Source organism: Mustela nivalis (genome assembly GCF_964662115.1).
Source record: "Mustela nivalis genome assembly, chromosome: 15".
Lineage (NCBI taxonomy): Eukaryota > Metazoa > Chordata > Mammalia > Carnivora > Mustelidae > Mustela > Mustela nivalis.
The window spans coordinates 65,824,929-65,844,897 of NC_139034.1; the positions used below are offsets into that span (position 1 = coordinate 65,824,929).

The 19,969-nt window shown below is 31.9% G+C and overlaps 1 long non-coding RNA gene across 1 annotated transcript in view; it reads left to right on the forward strand.

Annotated features, from left to right (window-relative positions):
- The window catches only part of LOC309849310, a 37,559-nt gene extending 17,988 nt beyond the window's left edge, over window positions 1–19,571 (forward strand). Inside the window, exons 2-3 of the long non-coding RNA XR_014303644.1 lie at window positions 19,199–19,262; window positions 19,344–19,571. This is a non-coding gene — a long non-coding RNA (uncharacterized lncRNA). The remainder of the gene's footprint in view (window positions 1–19,198; window positions 19,263–19,343) is intronic.
- The last annotated feature ends 398 nt before the right edge of the window (window positions 19,572–19,969 follow it).

Consider the following 19,969-nt stretch of genomic DNA (forward strand, 5'->3'; position numbering starts at 1 on the left):
GAGAGCATGAGCAGGGGAAAGAAGGAGAGGGAAAGGGAGAGAACTTTAAGCAGACTACCTGCTGATTATGGATCCTGACCTGAGCTCAGTCTCATGACCCTGAGATCATGACCTGAGCCAAAATCAGGAGTTGGACTCTTAACCAACTGAGCTACCCAGGTGCCGTGCTGACTGGACTTTTATTTGGATGTTAGAAAGTGGGAATATCCATTTCACCATGTGAGAAAAAAAAAAAAAACAATAACAAATTCATTTTATAATATATGTATTTCCCAAATATTTCAAAATTAAACAAAATATTACTAAATAACTCATAGTTTAAAGAGAAAGTCTCAAGAGAAATTAGAAAATATTTCTAATTAAATGGAAAATACATCATAAAATTTGTGGAATACAATAAAGCAATGCTTAAACAAAAACTTATTATATGTATATATTAACCTAGAAGACAAATTTCAAATAGATCTGTGTTACACCTTAGGAAAATAGATTAAAGAAAATAATAAATTAAGCTCATACCACACAGAATAAGGTAAACAAAAAATATGGCAGCAGAAATTATTTAAAATGGAAAAAAGAGTACGATAAAAGCTGTGAAACAAAACTTGGTTCTTTGAAAAAAGTATTAAATCTTTAGCAAAATTCACCATAAAACAACCCCAAACAAAAATATCTCATATCAGGAATGAAAGGGATAATGAATATCCTTCTGTGTCATGTAGACATTAAAGGTTAATATGTAAGTACTATGAAAAAATTCATTATTATAAATTTGAAAATTTAGGTGCAAAAGATAAAAATCCTTGAAAGTCAAGTCCTAAATTACCAAAACATACTGAGGAAGAAACACATAACATGATAACACAATTTTTATTATATAAGTTGAATTCTCTGCCTAAATTGTCCAATAAAGAAAACCTCATGCCCAGAAAGATTCACTGTTACATTTATATGATATTTAAGGATTCAATAACATTGTTTTTTAATCTTTAAAAACACTAGGAGAAGAGAGAACATTTTCCAACTTGTTTTATGCAATCAGCACTTCTTACTACCTAAACTCAACAAATTTCAAGAAATAAGGAAACCACAAAACAATGCTTTTCATCAGTATATTTCCACAGTATTTTGTAAACATTAAAATAGCATACAAGCAAACACACAGACACAAAGACATACGGGATAGCTAGAGTTAACATGAGGTACGAAAGGATAATTCAATATATAAAATTCATTGTAATTCACTATATTTACAAAAGGCAGAATAGTCACATGATCACCTTGGCAGACTTACAAAAGCATTTGCTCAACATCTGATCAAAAGAAACTCTCAGCAGATTAAGAATAGGTAAGTTTTTTAACCTCATATTGCAAATTTGTAAAAACCCTACAGATAACATTATTCTAATCTGTGAAAGGCTGAACTGTTTCCCTGAGAAATCAGGATGTCTAGTTTCACCCATCTAAAATACCATTATAATGGAAGTCCTAGTTATTGTAATAAGAAAAGAAAAAAAATACAGATTGGAAAGTGAAAATTTTTCTAAAGAACAACTTGGTTGTCTATGTAAAACTTACGGTGAAATCTGCACAAAACTTTGTAGAAATAATGTGAGTTCAGCAAGATTTCTGGATACAAGGGCAATATACAGCTATCAATTGTGTTTCTAATTTCTAACAATATTAACAATTCTAAAATTTATATGAAAAGGTAAAAGAATTGGAATAGCAAAAATAATTTTAAAAATAACAAAGTTGAAAGAGTTACTTTACCTTATATTAAGACTTTACGATAAAGTTAAAATAATCAAGACCGTGTAGTATTAGTGAAGAAATAAACAATGAGATCCATGGAATATAAGAGTTCTGAAATCAACATACACAATATGTTCAACTGATCTTTGAAAAAAGTGACAAGACAGTTCAATGAAGAAAGGATAGATATTTTAACAAACGGTAAAGGAAAACTGAACATATATATGAAAGTAAAAAATACCTTGACTTATACTTGATACCTGATACCAAAATTATAGCAAAATGGTTTGTTGACAGACCTAAATGTAAACCTTAGAGCAATAAAAAAAAATTAGAAACAAAATTTAGAGGATTTTGTTATGAAAATATTTCTTAGGTTGCAATATTCCACTCTATCTGTACTATAAGTTTTTTTTTTTAATTCATTTGCTCATGGAAAGAAATTTCAGGTTTTTTCTAGATGATGGCTATTATGTAGAATGTGGCTTTGAAGATCGCTGTACAACTTTTTATATAAACTTCATTTCCTTTCTCTAGGATAAATGCCCAGAAGTACAATTATCCTGTCATTTGATAAGTGGATTTTAATTTTATAGAAAACATTCAAACTCTTCTGGAGTGGCTGCATTTTTTTACTTTTCTACTAGCAAAGTTTGACAGATCAAGTTAGCTTGCCATCACTATAAAATTTCACATTTTATCTTTTTAAATTTTAACTCTTTTAATAAGTTTGTAGTGATATCTTATTATGGTTTTAATTTAATTTCTCTAATGCTTAATTAAATTGAGGATCATTTGAAATGTTTATTTTCAATCTTTATATCTTCTTTAAGTGTCTGTTTAAATCTCTTGATGATTTTATAATTTAATTGTTTTTTACCTTTGAGTTTATGGAGTATCTTATATATTAAGGATACACATCCTTTGACAAATGCAAGATTTTCAAACAAATATTTCCCCCAAGTCTTTGTCTTGTATTTCCATCCTTATCACAGAGACCTCTCAGAGTAAATGTTTTAATTTTGATAAATTTTGAGGTATAAACTTATTTTCTTTTGTGGATAGTGTTTTATTCTTCATTATTTGGTCATTTTTAAGTACTCTTTGTTAACTCTAGGTTATGAAAATTTTCTCATATGTTTTGTTAAATTTGATATGTTTTTGAACATGGTAACTTTATTATTAATTATTTTTATTTTTGTCAGGATTTTATAATTTTAAGCATACAAACCTTCTACATTTTTTGCTAGATTTAAACCTAATTATGTCATATTTTTGGAGCCATTATTAATGATATTCCTAAAAAAAAAAACGTTCCTAATTTTACATTGCTTTTATTTGCATGCTGACTTTTTATCCTATAACCTTAGTAAACTCACTTAATATTTAAGTGAGTTTTAAGTTTCATTTTCTTTGACTTTTCTACATATGTATTTATGTATCCTGTGAATAGATACATTTTTCATTGATTCATTTCCAATCTCTCTACCTTTAATTATTTTTTTCCCTCAATCTGTTGCATTGACTAGGAATTTCTAGTACCATGCTGAATAGATGTTAATAGAGTGAATATCCTTGCCAGTTACTGTGTGTTATTGCCTTTGGCAGAAAAACATCCAATCTTTCACGATTCTTTATCATGACAAATAAAAGATTTTGTAGATGCTCTTCATAAGAATGAGAAAATTCCAATGAATTCCTATTTAGCTAAAATGCTAGTTATCTAGACTTTTTATCAAAAATGTATTTTGAATTTTGATAAACACTTAACGATACATCACCCTATATGGTTATGTGGTTTTTCTTCTTTATGTAACTCATCTTACATAAATTAAATACATTTAAATTACAAACATTTAAATTATTTTTTTTAAAAGATTTTATTTATTTGTCAGAGAGAGAGCGAGCACAGGCAGACAGAATGGCAGGCAGAGGCAGAGGGAGAAGCAAGCTCCCTGCCGAGCAAGGAGCCTGATGTGGGACTTGATTCCAGGACGCTGGGATCATGATGTGAGCCGAAGGCAGCTGCTTAACCAACTGAGCCACCCAGGCGTCCCTCAAATTAAATTGTTTTAATCAGAACAATAGAGGAAGCCGGACGCTTAGTATGAAAGTACACAGAGGAAGCCGGACGCTTAGTATGAAAGTACACTTGAATGACAGTATTTTATATTGTAACACGGGTAATCAGGTTATGTTTTATTTTGGAAACATTGGCTTTTCTCAGGTATCCTTACTGACTTCTGTTAAAAATGATAGAATATATGCTACTTGGATGTTTAAAACAAAATAGTGAAATCCCATAAAATGTTAAGAAGTCAGTTATGTAATATATGATTATTTGTTTTTAAAACCCTCATGATTGATTTCTGTCTCATAATTATACATATTTTATCTCAGAAGTTATTAGAGGATACCAATTAACTTATGCCTAATAAAATGCTTTTCCTGACCTTTGGCCAATAATTACTAAAATAGTTTTAAAATGATTGTTTGCCTTCATATTTTGTTATTGTTATAATTTATTTTGAGAATCATTCTGAACTTTGGAAAACACAACAAATAACAGAGTACACATGGATATATTTATCTATCATGGGAAAAACATCATGAGAAGATTAAAATATATATATTATTTTAAGATTCTGAAGTACTCATTTCAGCGAAAATCAAGTAATCCTGAAATAGAAGAAATCTAGTTATCAGTGTTTTCCCATAGATTCTTTTACCTTAGCTAAAGATGATAATTATTGATTATGTGATATGAAACAGTAGGTTGTTACAGAAGATTTATGAGTCATCCCTAGCAATAAAGAATTTCTAGGAATCTTAATAATTTCTTACAATTCCCATGCACATTTATTCCAAAGACAAAGCAATAAAGCTTGAACCATACCCTCATGAACCCCACTTTTGCTCATAAACACAAACCACAAAATTACATATCAAAGAGCCCCAGGGTCTAATACTACCCCAGCCTCCAGCCAGGAAGCCAGAAAGTTGCAACTTTCAAAAGGGCAATCAAATATTCAGTGTATATATTACAAATACCATGGATTTAGTACTTCCCATTTTCTTTCTTCTTTTTTTATTCATTGCGGAGCTAATGCATTGTTTATAAACATCTTGAAAACATCCTGTTCTGTCTGCTATGGAAAAACTGAACAAAAGCTGAAATTTTCTTAAAAGAGGTATAAAATCAATAAAGTTATAACAGAAGTACTTTCAGAGTTTTCACAAAAGTCCAGGAACTGTGGTACAAAATGAAAATTTCTTCATTTAAATATGAATAATTGCCTTAGAAAAAATTATTATTGATTTAAATGTTAATTTTTAAATTTTTATTTTTTAAGGATTTTATTTATGAGAGAGAGAGAAAGAGTGGGGGGAGAACAAGCAGGGAGAATGACAGAGGGACAAGACAAAGCAGGCTCCCCATTGAGCAGGGAGGCCAACATGGGGCTCCATCCCAAGACCCCGTGATCATGACCTGAGCCGAAGGTAGATGCTTAACCATCTGAACCACCCAAGAACTTCTAGTGATATTAATTTTTAATATTGATGTTAATTTAACGCAAAATTCTCAATCCCAACTTCAAATGGCACCGTGGGTTAGTGATATGCCAGGTAATGACCCACAGTAGCATACCCAGATAAATTTATCATAGATTTTGACTACTAAAAACATTCAATGTTATTATACTTGTTTTGATTATAAATTTCTTGAAGCAGAGACTGTGTCTTTACTTATTTGGCCTCTAGCAGTTATGATATATCTTACATAGACCAGATACTTAATAAATAATATGCAAAGAGGCATCTTGGATAGACATGTAAGAATATGTAACTGGCACAATGTACCTAATTTAACTGAGAGCAGTAACACAGACTTAATGGATTGAAGTTCTTCTGGTTGTTCTTAATCAAGCATTTGATATTTTTGATGCTTATTTCCTCATTTGAATTCAAATATTACGGAGCACAAATATATCTACTACATAATACTGGGCTTATATCACCAGAGTAGAAATGATTGTTTTTAAAAGAGCAAAACTGAACTTGATAATGCAAGAGGGTCAAGGAGATTTGTCTGTTACTCCAAAAATGTATTTGGCTCACGTTTTTCTTCTGAAGTGTTGATTAAATTAGAAATTTATAAAGATTGGCATAAAGCCATTTCTGACTTTATTTATAAATGACTGAACTTATATTTTTCTTTCTAGTTGTAGCAGTTATAAAACAAGATAATTTTCATTACTTTTATTAACTCCCAGTGATCTGACTCACAGTGACATCTATTCCAACATATATGATGAAAGTTTAAAAAAAATAACTTTAAAACCCCAGAACACAAGATCATTGAATTCGGTCAATTGATACTTGCTGTGCTTTCTTGACATTAGTTTGTGTCTTCATAGCTAAAAGAGTTGTATGTATTTGTTAAATTATAAAATCTACAAGAAATGAATTTGAAACAGTTTTAGTGATTTATATGATTTTATTTTTGCAAACTTTTTTCTCTATTTTAAAAATCAGTCACTATTATCAGTTAAGAAAATCTTTAAGAATTGCCATTTTGTCTTAGAGAAATTAAAACACGGCGCATATATATATGTGTGTGTGTGTGTGTGTGTGTGTGTGTGTGTATTACTTTAAGGTAGTCCTCTTTAATGGGAAGTGACTTTTCTAAACAAAATTAAAAATTTGTTACATATGTGGGCAAAATGATTGAAGCTTCATCTGAGTTATTTAGTGCCATGTTGTTAAGTTATAGGCACATCTAAATGAGGGTTAAATCTGATTTAAAATGGATTATAAAAACTAGAATTTTCTGCATGAAATGCTGAGTCCTTTTTAGATTTAGTTAATTTTTGTCTAAGCAAGTGTTGAAAGAGCTGACCCATAGGATTAAAAATCTTAATCTTCAAATCTTCTCAACTCTAAAAAGAGTTGAGATTAGCCAATTATTATTTTTTTAATCAATGAAGTTATGCTGAGCTTTATTGTTCACTACCACAGTAAATTGAAATTACAGTGTTCTATGATAAACTTTATTATGATAGCAAAAAGAAAGAAATAAGGAGAGACTGGGTGGCTCAGGTAGTTAAGCTTCTGTTTTTGGCTTAGGTCATGTTCTCCAGGTCCTGGGATCTAGCTCCCAGCTCAGTGGGAAGCCTGCTTCTCCTTCCCTCTCTGCCTCTTCGCCTGCTTGCCTTCTTACTGTCTCTGTCTCTCTCAAATGAATAAATAAAATATTTTTAAAATATATAGAAATAAATCCCAAGAACAAACTGAAAAGTGGGATGATAGCATTAATCAGCTATTTGATCTCACCCAAATGTAGGGGGACACAAATGTCTGATAAACAACTAAAGAGACTCTCAGAAAAGTACTTTCTCTTGCCAGTGTCAGTTACAAAGCAAACATAAGATCCTGTTGTAATCGGTGAATTACAATTTTAAAAGTCTGATTTTAAAACCTTCTTGAAAATATAGCATGTGAGTCATCACTTGCATGACTTTATGGTTGAAGGTTCTGTATACAGCAGCCTGAAGACATGCTTATTCAATGAATCATCAGTGGATGGTAGGGGTGGCTTATAAATCTATCCCCATTCACATTGCAGAAAGATAAATCACACTGAAGTTTATAGGCTTATAAAATGTTGTATCACGTACTTCTTATTCTAAAAGCTTTTTGTTGACATAGCTCTTACAAAATATGCCGTGCCAGCTATTCTTTTCATCAGTTGGAGTGGGCATCATTGCTTTTCTATGGAATTTACTTTTAATAGAATCCCTTACCTCTGATTGCAGTAACAGTTATTATTATTATTATTATTTTTGCTAAAGAAACAATTGATTTGTTCTTAAAATCTTGACAAAATAATATATTGCTGCTGATGAGCTGGCAGCTTACTTTTTAATTATTTACCATTTAAACTACACTTTCACCTAAATTTGGGTTAGTTTTGTAATACAAGGTAAGTAAAAGAAAGATAAAAAGGTTAGTTGATGGGCAGTAATGGCAGGGTCTAAAATGAGTAACAAAGCTTTTTAGAGATCAACCTGACAGACTTTAAAGATATTGTATTCTTAAGTACTTATTATGTAGATGACTGTAATTTGTGTGGAATTAAGTTTAAAGAAATTGAAAGTTACTGACATTATGTTTATAGAATTTTCCAGGATTTGAGATAATGTTAAGAAATTACAAATTTCTCCTCTCAATGCTTGCTTAGGTTTGTTCATTGGAAAAAAAAGAAAGAAAGAAAGAGGAAAGAAAGAAAGAAAAAAAGAAAGAAGCAAAGAAAGCTCTGAGGTCACTTTCTTCTTATATATTCACACCTTTATTTCATCAGTGTATATTGCTTAATTGCCTGACTGAAACTGAAAATGCCATCCAATGTATCCAGTAATTAAAGTAATCAAACTGAAAGGAATAATAGGTTTAAGTCTCCTTTGATATAGACAGTAAAGGAAAAGGAACTAAGTCCCTGCTCATCCTCCAAAAGTGATTTCAGTTCTTTACGAAAGTATTGTAAGGTCTCCTAGCCTAGAGTGAATGAAATCCCTGGGAAATTATATTGGAATAAATAAGCATAAATTGTGATTAAAAGACATATTTTATAATGAATATTATTAGAGTCAAGTTTACCTGAACAGTATAATTATTGAAAGTATTTATTATCAATAAAAATTTTTAATGAGAATCTATATAATCATTACGAATTTAATGAAAAATAAAGGCAGAATCTCTTACTTTTTTTTTTTAAGATTTTATTTATTTATTTGTCAGTTGAGAGAGAGAGAGCAAGCATAAGCAGGGGGAACAGCAGGAAGAGGGAAAAAAGTCTCCCCACTGAGCAAGGAGCCCAGTGTGGGACTTGATCCCAGGACCTGGGATTATGACCTGAAGCAAAGGCAGACCCTTAACCGAGTCACCCATGCATCCCTCTTAAGTCTTTAGAATAATAGAAATACTAAATATATCTGTGTATTTCTTTGTCTTTCTTAAAACTATCTTTTTGGGGTACTTGGGTGTCTCAGTCAGTTGAGTCTCCAACTCTTGATTTCAGCTCAGGTGATGATTTCAGGGCTTGGGCGTGGCACCTGCTTGAGATTCTCTCCCTCTCTATCCCTCTGCCTTTCTCTCCCAGCTCTCTAAAAATACATATATTTTTTAAACAATAGCTTTATTGAGATTATTCACATATAAAATTCACCCTTTAAAAGTGAGCAATTAAGTGTTTTTTTTTTAGTATATTAATAGAGTTATGCAGGCATTACTATTACTTGGCTTTAGAACATTTCATCACACCTAAAAGAAATTTCAAACACATTAGCAGTCACTCCCATTTATTACCCCTTCGCTTCCCAGGACTTGTCAACCACCAATCTATTTTCTTTATGAATTTGACAACCTGTACATACCACATAAATGGGGTCATAAAATATGTGGCCTTGTGTCTGGCTTCCACCACATAACATATGGTTTTCAATGTTCATACATGTTGTGATATGTATAAGTACTTTTATTCTTTTTATTACCAAACCATCTCATTGTGTATGGAGGAATATTCATTTTATCCACTCATTTAAGGATATTTGAATTATTTTCATGTTTTGACTATTAAAAATAAAGCTGCTGTGATCATTTATATATGTATTCTCTTGGACATACATGATCTTATTGCTTTTAGGTATATAACAATGAATAGAATTACTGGATCATATGATAATCTGTTTAACATTTTGAGGAACTGCCTAATGCTGTTCTAAAGTAGCTACAGCTATGTAGTAAGTTTTAAAAAAAGACAATGTGATTACTACTGATTTTTTTTCAAGATTCTTTTTGGCTAGTCTAGACATTTACTAATCTGGCATTTCCATTTAATTTTAGGAATATGATTTTCAACTTCCACAGAAAAATAATACAGCTAAGTTTTCCATAGGAATTTTATTTAATCTATAGATCAACTCATGGAACACTGCCATCTTAATAATGTTAGTCTTCTGTTCCATGAAAATAGGTGTCCTTCCATTTATTATTTTAAATTTCCTTTCAGCAGTGTTTTATATTTTTCAGTGTACAAGTTTTGCACTATTATTATCTTTTATAACAAGTTTATTATTTTTAATGTTACTGTAAATTGAATTTTTACTTAATTTCATTGCTTGGTATATAGAAATAAAACTTATTTTTATATCAATTTTTGACCTGTAAGCTTACTAAGCAAATTTGTTAGTTCAGATAGTTTTAGTGGATTCCTAAGATTTTTGTGCATACAAGTTCAAATTTCTGAATAGAGCTAGTTTTATTTTTTCCTATCCAATCCATGTGTTATATATACATATATTTATTCTCTTATTTTTTTTTTTTTTTTTTTTTTTAAAGATTTTATTTATTTATTTGACAGAGAGAAATCACAAGTGGGCAGAGAGGCAGAGAGAGAGAGAGGAGGAAGCAGGCTCCCTGCTGAGCAGAGAGAGCCCGATGCGGGACTCGATCCCAGGACCCCGAGATCATGACCTGAGCCGAAGGCAGCGGCTTAACCCACTGAGCCACCCAGGCGCCCCTATTTATTCTCTTATTGACCTAAGTAAAACTTCTACTACAATGTTAAATAGAAGTGACTATAGGGCAATTCATATATTCTTCTTAATCATAGAGTATTTTCTTGATCTTAAGGGAACAATGATTAGCAAAAATACTATGCAGTATCAGAATCAGATGTTGCAATTATTTACTCTTCTCAAAAAAAAAAAAAAATATACTGTCCACACATCATTACTCAAGGAAAATGGAAGTATATATTATGTTGTCAGTAGTTATTTCTGTGAACATAATACTCAATATGACCAAACAAAAACAGTAATGAAATTTGTAAGCTATTATTAATAGCAAACTTCAAATGCTTGCTACTAATCCCAGTGATTGTTTTGTAAATCAGTATTATATTGAGAGATATTGGAAAGCTAGAGTACAGCTCTACATCTTCACAGCATTTGTATTTTAAGGAAAACTAAAAGATTAAAACTTACATGACTACACAGAACTATGTCCACAAAATTTATATGAAAGTAAAAAAATTTGCATAAATATATAAGTGAACAAAGATTTACCAAATATTTATTTCCAAACCTTTATACATATACTCTTTTATTTAGTAGCTGATATCCAATGCAAACAGAATCATTTTATTACAGGAAAGAGCAGCTGTTTATTATTAACAGCCATTGCTGTTTATCTAATTTGCTGTAAATATATTTCAGAATCCATTTACATTTTGCTACTTCAAAAATTCTCTTTGTACTATAGGTTACTGTATAAATTTCTGTCCTTGGTTGGAATGAAAGCAAGTGATACAATTCTGTAATATACTTACTATAACTGAGAATGCAAGATCTTTGGAAAAATACAAAGTATTTATTCTGCCTTCATGCGGACCTTACTTGAAGTCCAACATTATAAGTTAGATCATAGAATCAGTAGAGCTTCAAGTGCCATGATTTAAAACTACATAATCTCAATTTCATATTGAGGATTCCTTGCATCTTTAGTATCATTAAGAATCATCAGGGGCATAATTTGAATGTATTCAAAACTGCTTATGAGTAATGTTTGTTTAGCCCAGCCTGCTTACAGTTCCTTAAACTCGTGCTCTCATTATTGCTCTAAAATGCCTTTGTTCATATTAACTTGCTGACAAGAGCTGGTCTTGTTTGTTTTCCCCATTTATTTAAAAAACACTGTGTGGGGCACCTGGGTGGCTCAGTGGGTTAAGCCGCTGCCTTCGGCTCAGGTCATGATCTCAGGGTCCTGGGATCGAGTCCCGCATCGGGCTTTCTGCTCAGCAGGGAGCCTGCTTCCTCCTCTCTCTCTGTCTCTGCCTGCCTCTCTGCCTACTTGTGATCTCTCTCTGTCAAATAAATAAATAAAATCTTAAAATAAACAAACAAACAAAAACCACTATGTGATCCCTTGTGACCTAGCTCTTTTTGGCATTTACAGTTGTTTTCACATCAAGTGTTCCCTACCTTTCTTGATAGCTGTTCCTGGATTCATTCTAAGTGCCATATTCTCCATTTGGAAACATTGTTCCCTTCAAAGTTTAACTCTTCATAATTCTTGACACCTAACAAATGGTGAATTTACTCTCAGGGGCATATTTTTTACTCTACATATAAATCCTGTTACATGCATCACCCAGAAGTCTACAAGACATGCTAATGGTTCAGATCAGTTGTGACCTTATAATTCACGTCTCCTTAAGTGACTTTGCTTCTATGACGGTAGTAAATACTATACGTGTATGGATAAAGGGGAGATGGAAGTTGTCCAATTCCACATAATAGACATTTGTGCATGTCAGCTGTAGATCAGCTGTGTACAAATACCTCAATTTTCCTATATTAAACAGTATTTACTTATGTTGAGACTAATCAGAAAATATTAAAAAGGAAAAAATAACTTTAATGTTTATCTATATTTACTCTAAAACATACCATATTTATTTAATGACTAACTCTATGAAGTTTTGCTTTGCTATTAATATTGCTAAGGGGAATGATGGTTAAAGTATTCTTGTATACAAAATATATTAAATGTACATAGGATTGATTTCTACCAGTGAATTTATTGGGTCCCAATGTATGAGAACAAATAAATTGTCAGAAAGCTTTAAATAATGGTGTACTTCCAGGAACCTCTTATCATATTCTTGCAAACATTTGATGAGTGAAAATCATATATGATATTATTATATTACTTTATGGTTACTACTACATGTGAATATTTTATTTTTTTATTTGACTATTAATGTTTCTTCTGTAACCCATCTTTTCTTCTCTTTGCACTTCTTACTAAATCTCTCTATTCTCTTCAATATTCCAGTAGAGCTTCTCACATCTATAATCATAGGTTTTTGTTGTCGACTATATGTGAATTTTTTTTTCTTCTGAACTTCTAGTATAGATTTTAATTTTGTTACTGTGTCCAGGGTTTCACAGCAGTTCTTCAAAATTTCATCCCTTTGCTGCTGATTTTCATTCTCTTTCCTTTTCTGTCCCAGTTCTTAGAGGCCTTTGTTTCCTACTGAAGAGGTCAAATCATTTCCTGTCATTTACAAAATGAAATATTCAGAGTGAAGCTTTTGCTATAATTATTCAAAATGTTTATACATTTGCTTTTTTGTGAGGTTTTTGTTTTTTTTGGCAATCAAGTTTCTTCATTTTATCTACTCTGCAGCATTTGACATACTTGATTCTATCAGCATCTTGGTGTATTACCTTCATTTAATTATTCTTCTATCTCACAAGACAGTCATTCCAAGTTATGATTGTTGGCTGCCCACACCCCTCCCCATGCACCTCTAATTACTGAGGTTTTCTAGAACTGAGTCTTACACCCACTGTTTTCCTTTGTGTACATTTATTATCTTGAGAATGAAATGCAAGGCTGGGAGTTTAAATGTCATTTATGCTAATATTTTCTGCATTTGTATTTCTAAACCTGATATTTCTATTTGACTTGGGTATTAGGTCTATTAGGCTTTCCTAAAGGAGAGTCTGAGAAGAGAATTTACATGCAAGGAAGTATTGTCATGGGTAATCTAAAAGAGCCAGAGGAGATAGAATAGGAAACAAGCCCAAAGAAGACTGGTTCTCAGATAAGTCTAGCCCTAGGGTGATGGTATAAATTAAACCATAGAGCTTGCCCACCAAGAGGAAAGGGATATTGGCTTTGTTCTTCATTCACTAGTGCCCTGGAAGAATTATCACTGTGAGGTGGTTCAGTAGTCCAAATGCAATCTCTGAGCAGGTATTGGCAGCAGTATAGGCAGTGCATGTGGTAGCTGGGTGAGCAGTAGGAATAAAGCAGTAAATGGGAACCTAAGGTATTTGGGTGGTGAACCAACAGTGTGTGCTCCAGAGCCAAACTGCCTACTTGGTATCTTTGCTTTCATATCCCGGAGTCACATAACTAACACAGATTTAAAATAAAGTTTTCTTTCTGCTCATACACTCGTCTCTTCTCATGATTGCCATTTTCCCTAAGTATTAAGTGACAAAATCTTTTACTCAGTTACCTAGACCAAAAACCCAGAAGACCTCTTTTATTAATTTTTTCTGTACATATACTGTATTTAAGCTTATTGTTAAGACTGTCACTCCATATTCAAAACTTTCCCTAATTTTCATATTTTATGACCAGAGGGGTATGGGGCTCGGCATTTTAAAAATACATAACTTTCTGTCAATTCACACAACTATATTGTTACCTGTTCATTATATATTGCAGAAGCAATTAGACAAGGAGAAAAAAAAAAGCAGAAAAAACTTAAAGCAGACTACTAAAATAAAAATAAACATTTGTTAGGTGGGCTAACTTATCAACTATATCTAGGCATTGTCATGTTTCTGCTTAGAGACAAGAATTCTTTTTTGTATAAAAACAGAAAAGTCTGAGTACTTAAGGGAATATATCCCTTATCAGTTATGATAAATTAGCTCTGTCTATATTTAGGGTCTTTGTTATGTCTTTCTCCTAGTTGAGTCATCTTTTGGAGTTCTGAGGGGAAAGGTTTCCAATCCAAGTCCGTAGCTTTTGTTGATTTAGCCCTATGCTTACATCATATTCAGTTCTTTAAATTGCTATAAGTCAAAGGTTACTTTTCAAACTTTAAAGTACTTGAATGGATTTTCACAGTACTGCATGTATTTAAGTAGAATTGTGCAGCTCTCCTGACTTGTTTTAATGCTTTATGTGTCTTTGATTTCTGGAACATCAAAGTAAGCTGAGACTTTTATGCAGTCAACCAAAATATTACACAATAAAATAAATAATACACATGAGTATTGGGAAATATGAAAAATCATAATAACAGCACAAATTTAACCAATCATAAATTGAGGTATACCATTTAGAAACTTTTATTAAATATGGTAATATATTAGGTCTTAAACACATATATTCATTGAGAGAGGACAAAAAAAGATATTCAGCTGGTCTTATCCTTGGCTGTAAGTCTTACTTTCTTTGGAAGTAGAACATCATAACAATTTTTACTTCCCTAAGACTTTTTTCGGTTGGATGTTTCAAAGTAGCCTATTTATTTTTAATGATTTGATATTCTGTCTTCACTGCCTTTTACAAGGTTAAGTTACTTTAACTTTTATATTACTAAAAATACTATTTAATCCAAAGCCCTAATGTTTCAAAAGCTACACATATAAGTGGAATTAATGACTTGCAGACAGTGTTCTTCATTTAGTCTATCCAAAATGCAGAGTGCTGCTTTAGCTTTTAACGGCTGTAACTATTGTTGCTATCATGGGGTCTCTGCACATATTTGCTGCTTGGTAGATCTCAGCAGGACAATAAAATGTATGTTCTTTGTTGGAAACTGGGATTTTTAAAGCCTTTAACAAAAAGGCCTAATGATGAATACTTTTTCCAGTCTCTGTGGTTGGTGAAATTCTGTTTTATAGAGAAAACATTAAAAAGGCCGATAATACACAAGTAAAAATCTACTTCTAAGCCACATTTTGTTAAATAAACATACTGAAGAATTAGTTATTTATGCTATTATTTCTACTTGAGCTACCAAAAATAGCATAAAAGTTGTATCTTGACTTGCTTCATTTTTTTTTAAAGATTTTATTTATTTATTTGACAGAGATCACAGGTAGTCAGAGAGGCAGGCAGAGAGAGTGAGAGGGAAGCAGGCTCCCTGCCGAGCAGAGAGCCCGATGTGGGACTTGATCCCAGGACCCTGAGATCATGACCTGAACCAAAGGCAGCAGCTTAAACCACTGAGCCACCCAGGCGCCCCGACTTGCTTCATTTTACATATCCAAAGACCCAGTTTGAAAATTTAACTGAACAAATTGTCATTACAATCTACTTTTCTCTATTTTCAGAAATGTAAAGATATTAGAAATTATTAAAAGATACAAATTTCAAAACATAGTAATATGTTATATTTTTGTTACGATTAGAAACCAGATATTGTAGTTATGACTAAACTTTATTCAAGAACAAAGGGCAGTGTCATGTGTCTGACCGTATTCCTTTAATCTAATTTCTTATATTTTACATGTATACAGGACAAAATCTATCTACCAAACAGAGCATGGTGTATATGTCCTTTCATGTAAATTATGAAAAATGTATACATAATCTGCTTGTTCCTTTTATTTTTACTTTTAACTATATTTATGATCTGATTTCACTTTCATGTAAGTTTCAACTGGAAGTATTCAAATTTGTGGATAGATAATCACATTTTGATGTTTTCATTCTTATATTGTGGACATATGCTTTGTTTCCAGTATCTCTACTATACCAAACTACTGCAATAAGCATTCAGGTCTAAGTTTCCTACTGTACTTGTGCTACAAATGTGTCAGGGTATTCAGCTAAGAGTGAAATTGCTGGGCCATAGATTATGCATATTTTCAGTTTAATTAGCTGGTGACAAATTGCTTTAAAATCATAACATCATTTTACCCTCTCAGAATCAGTTAAGGAAAATAATTCTTTTATTCTTACCAATATTTGAACCTGTCATCCTACTCTATTTTTCCCAATATTGTGGTTTGAAATAATAACTTTTAATTGCTTTAGTTTATAGTTATCTGGTAGCTTGTAAGGTTGAGCTCCTTTTCATATCTTTAAATGCTATAAATATTTGGGATTCTGTGACTTCTTAATTTCTGTTCATGGACTTTGTTCTAAACACTATAGGTTATCTTTTCTTTATATACCTTGGATACTGTGTGTCTTCTATTATGTTGAATTGTTCTCCCATCTGTCATTTGAATCTTTTGTTTGGGTAAAAACATTATCAGAATGCTGTGTTCTAAAATCAATCATGAGAACTGCTATTTAATTTTAAATAAATTAATTATAAAGATAAAGGAAATGGTAGATTGCATTGGTATAGAAAACATGACTTAGTTGATTATTTCTGTATGTATTACTTCTTAGGGGGGTTTGATCAAATGCCTTTTTTTTTTTTTAAGATTTTATTTATTTATTTGACAGAGAGAGATCACAAGTATATGGAGAGGCAGGCAGAATGAGAGAGGGAGGGAAGCAGGCTCCCCGCTGAGCAGAGAGCCCAATGTGGGACTCGAACCCAGGACCCTGAGATCATGACCGGAGCCGAAGGCAGAGGCCCAACCCACTGAGCCACCCAGGCGCCCCTCAAATGCCTTTTTATAAAGGATAATGTTTTGCATTTATCTGATTTACATGTAACAAGCAAGGATGTGTTTTGTTCTGATAAAATAAATAGTAGCTAACTTGCTCTAACATTTTAGGTTTTATTTCCACTACTTATTAAAACCCCATTTTCATCTAAGGCAGAAATGAAAAGAAAGAAAACATTGTAATAATTAGAAAACAATTATTGAGAAAGAACTTCTTATTTTGAGGTAGAGTTTTCCAGGTTACAATTTTCAAGTAAGGTAAGTTTTATCCTTATCATTTTGTCCCTATTTCTTTTCAGAAGTAGGTGCATAACCTCTCTCAACAAACAGCAACATTTCCTCCTATATTTTTGTTTTAATTTGATGTAGGTCTAAATTGCCTACAGTGAAAGTCACCCCTTTTAATGTGCAGTTATGTGAGATTCGAACTGCAAAGAGTTGTGTGACTGCAACCCCAGTCAAAATTCCCTCATACCCACTTGTAAACAAGCTTTGTTCTCATTTGATCTCCTGGAAGCTGATGATCTGATTTAGGTCAGTACAACTTTTCCTAATCCAGAATAACCATTTAAACAGGCTTAGTGTGTAGTCTTTTGGGTTTGTCTTCATTCTATTAGTATTGTGAATGTGAGATTAATCCATGCTGATGCCTGTGTAGGTAGTTGGCTGCTTTTTAACGGAGTGGTACTTCATTGTATGGATTTAACATTGACTGTTTACCAGTTCACTAGCTAAATGTTTGGGCTGTTTCTAGTTTCTGACAATTCTGAATAGTTGTTATAAATATTCACAAGGGATATTTGAATGAATACAGTAGTCATATCTTTGGGTAAATACCTAGAAGTGAAATTGCTGGATCTTATGGTAAGTGCACATTAGCTTTATAAGGAACAGTGTTCCATCTGTCTGTGCAATGTTGCCTCCCCTACAGAAATACATGAGTTTCCCTATCTCCAGTCCCTCATCAACACCTAATGATGGCAGGAGCTGGAACTTAGCCATGCTAGAAAGTGTTTAGTGGTATGTAACTGTCATTTTAAACTGATTTCACTTAAGGGCTAATGATATTAAGCATCTTTCCACAGTCTAATTTGCCATTTATGTGTTTTTATGATGAAGTTTAAATCTTTTTAAATCTTTTACTGATTTTTTAAGTTGCTTTTATACTTAGTGAGTTTTAAGAGTTCTTTATATATTCTGGATGCAAGTCTTTTATTAGTTATCTATTCTGGAAATATGTTACAATTGCCCTTTGCTTGCTGTTTTATTCATTTTTGTTTGTTTATTTGTTTGTTTTACTCTTTATACATTGTCTTTTGGCAGACAGAAGTTTTCAGTTTCAGTTTGTTTTTCTTTTATAAGTTATATTTTGGGAAAAATTTGCATGTCCTAAGGAAATAATTTTCCTATGGTTTTTGTAAAAATTAAAGTTAAATAGTCATGTATAATTGTTTATTTGGTTTTATGTATGGTGTAACAATTAGATTGAGCTTCAGCTTTTTTCTACGTGAATGTTCAGTTGTTCCAGCCCACAATCTCTAGAAGAGAAAAATGTCTCAAATCCATGATCTTAACACCAGATTTCATACAACTAGTAAATTAACATCAGAGAGGCACTTTATTTCTGTATAGAAAATTTGCAGAGTTTGTATTCATGGATATATAGGCTGTGCCTTTGTGTCTCTGTGTGTGTGTGTGTGTGTGTGTGTGTGTGTGTGTGTGTGTGTGTTGAAGGTGGTATCAATGATTAGTAAACACATGTTGAGCTCTCTCTAATTAAACTTTCTTGATAATACTTGAAATTGAGTGAATTTTTATTTAGGTCAAACACTTGCTCACAACTATGTTTTTAAATGTTTTTAAATTTGCTTTCTCCAATGAGAAAAGAATAGAAAATATGACATGTACACTATGGAATTAACTATCTAATCACATGTTTAAAATGTTGACTAAACATATTTCCAAATCCCTAAGTATGACTTCATGTTCTTTATGTTTGCTCTCATTTCTACTTTTTCCTAATGTCATTATATTTAACAAGTATATTTGGCATTCTTTAGAAATAACAAGAGTTATGGATATAGTAAAGTTATTGATACAGTTTATTTTAATTTTTGTGAAAAATAGTCATCATAAGACTTCCATTTGTAAAGCACGTATACAGTGTATCCAAAGTAGAACTCTAGAGATCATCTATTTATTTACTGTTTATGTTTTCTTCAAAGGCTCATTAAAAGGGGAATTGTAAATAATGCAAAACTATGAGGAGTTGTGGATACACACTCAAAAGTAAGAGAAAAATTGATAAGCTTGAATACATAGGTTTTTATTTTTTATTTTTTAAAGATTTTTTATTTATCCATTTGACAGACAGAGATCACAAGTAAGCAGAGAGAGAGGAAGGGAAGCAGACTCCCCGCTGAGCAGAGAGCCCGATGCAGGGCTTGATCCCAGGAGCCTGAGCTCAGGACCTGAGCCAAAGGCAGAGGCTTTAACCCACTGAGCCACCCAGGCACCCCAAATACATAGGTTTTTAAAGCAGCTCATTTCTCAATAATATGTGAGATAAAAAGAAAAATAAATATCTTGTGAAAATATGTTACAGTGTGCTATCCTCAGTACCTATCCTAGTAAAAAGTTATTCCTGGGGATAAAAATATATGTTTATAAAAAATAAAAAATTTTAAAAAAAAGTTATAAGTGCTGTATTTTCTATTAAATTGAAGGGAAAGTTTCAGTCCTTTTGTCTGTAATGGCAATAATATATGGGTGTTAAAAATTTTATTCCTGTTTCTAACATAAGAACAAATATAAAATATTAAGAAATAAAAATGTTCCAAAGTTCTGTAGCATGATAAAAAATAGCTTTTGACTTAGAATTAGCCCATAGTTCTGCCCATGTAAATAACCTAGCTCTCATTTATCTGACATATGATGACCTAACTACATCTTTAATTTCTTTTCTAATTTACTGGTAATGAAGACTAGTATAGTAA